This window comes from Penaeus vannamei, chromosome 14 (genome assembly GCF_042767895.1).
Source record: "Penaeus vannamei isolate JL-2024 chromosome 14, ASM4276789v1, whole genome shotgun sequence".
NCBI classification, from domain to species: Eukaryota; Metazoa; Arthropoda; class Malacostraca; order Decapoda; family Penaeidae; genus Penaeus; species Penaeus vannamei.
The window spans coordinates 31,624,260-31,626,759 of NC_091562.1; positions in this window are offsets into that span (position 1 = coordinate 31,624,260).

A 2,500-nucleotide genomic window follows, 5' to 3' on the forward strand; every position below is an offset into this window, starting at 1 on the left:
AGTAATTATAATGAAAATGATAAATAACAATAACAACAGTAATAATGATAACGAAAATAATAATAAACATAACAACAATGATAGTATTCATAATAATATCAACAATCTTTGTGATCATAAATAAAATAAGGAAATTAAAGATAATGATACATATCATTATCATTCTCTTCATATCATAGTCATTATCATTATCATTCATATTATTATCATTATTACAAAGGTCATTATTGGTACTCTTCTTGTTATGATGATGATGATTATGTTAATGATTACTATCATTATCATTTATATTACCATCATTATCATTTTCAGTATCATTATAATGATGATAATAATGATTATCAAGATTATCATTATTATCACTATCACTATTATGGTCGTGATTATCATTATCATTTCATTATGAATATTATTCCCATTATCATTTTCGTCATCATTTTTATTATTCTCATTATTATTATCATTATTATCATTAATATCATAATTATTATCATCAATATTATAATCATTAGTATCACTTATATCATTATTATGATTTTAATCATCATTATTACCATTACCGTTATTAACATCACTGACATCATTATTAACATCATTATTATACCACCCCATTATCATTATAGTACTATCAAGATTATTATTTTCATTATTACCATTATCATTATCATCTCCATTAACATTACCATTAAGCATCACCATTATTATCATCATCATTATCGTTAGGGTTATTTTTATCATTACTATTTTCATCATTGTTAATATTAATGATGATAATAATAATAATAATAATAATAATAATAATAATAATAACATACCACCCCATTATCATTATAGTACTATCAAGATTATTATTTTCATTATTACCATTATCATTATCATCTCCATTAACATTACCATTAAGCATCACCATTATTATCATCATCATTATCGTTAGGGTTATTTTTATCATTACTATTTTCATCATTGTTAATATTAATGATGATAATAATAATAATAATAATAATAATAATAATAATAATAATAATAATAATAATAATAATAACAATAATAATAATAATAATAATAATGAAAATAACAATAATAATAATGATAATAATATTATTATTATAATTTTCATCATTATTATTATAATTTTCATTGCCATTATGATCACTCTCATTACTATTACTATCGTTGTTATTATTGGAATCATTATTGTTATTTCCATCGTCATTATGATTATAATTATCATTATTAACATTATTACTGCTATTATTCGTATTGTTATTATCATTAACATTATCACTATTATGATTATTGTTATTATCACTATTGTTGTCATAGTTATTATTGGTATCATTATCATTATTGTTATCACTATCATTATCTTCATTATCATTATCATTATCATCATCATTGCCATTATTATTGGTTTTACAGTGGAACAATTTGTTTGGATTGTATGCCACAAGTGACTGCTCTCAAAAATCTAGATTTATTAACGACGTAAAGATAATTACATATATGTAAATTGCCGAGATTGTATACACATCATTACCGCATCATTCACATTAATTAGAAGTAAATTTGATATAGAGATTATCTCATTAGTATCTCACCTCTTTAGGAGTAATCAGGGAACCTTAAGGTAATTAAGTTCGAGAACAACATGTTTTGATCCCTTTAACTTGCCGTCTTTGCCTATGTGATAGAAACGATAATTAGTTTTCGATATTAAGTGACACGTTTTTTCACTGTATTGATTTGATAGATATTTCAGGGTGACAGGTGATGATTATCACGTATGTGAAGATATTACTTGGTATCCTTGTTCTACTCATTGTCGTATGTTAGTATAAAGGAAACCGAGAGTGGATCTCGTGGCTGAAATACAAACGTTTTAAAAGAGATCGTTTCCGAACGTTTCCGAAAGAGAACGAACGTCCTTAACTTATTCACTATGATATGGCAAGCGCTTGGAACGCACAGGGACGCTTTATCAACTTCTTTTATACATCACTACCTAATTATTACCCCTTAAGCCCATAAACGAAGGGTACATAAGCAGAGAAAAAGCAAACAATACTAATTGGCTGTTGGGCCCTTGATCGCCTCAGCCAATCAGCGTTAGAGAAAGCAAGTTGCTTTAGAATCTTAGCACTTTTTTGCTAGACTTTCAGATTTTATAGATCCCAGTACCACTCTATAGCGTGTGCAGTGATACCTCATTCTGTAGTCTCGGACCCCTTCTAGAAGGACCTCCAAAACATAGCAAAGATTAGCTAAGTACATATTTTCGAAAGTAGATTAAGGTGACGACGATTTTGTTTAAGGGATGGGGGGGAGGGGGAGGAACACGAATATTTAAAGGTCGCTCGAGAAGCTGATCTCATCTCCCTGCTTGTGGAGGAGACTACACAGGGTAAAGCCAAAAACCCAGGGCACGAGAAGACGAAGGAGAGAGACCCCAAGCGACAGATTCGTAAGGCCTGACATTACCACGTGCCTTCATCCTGCCTAT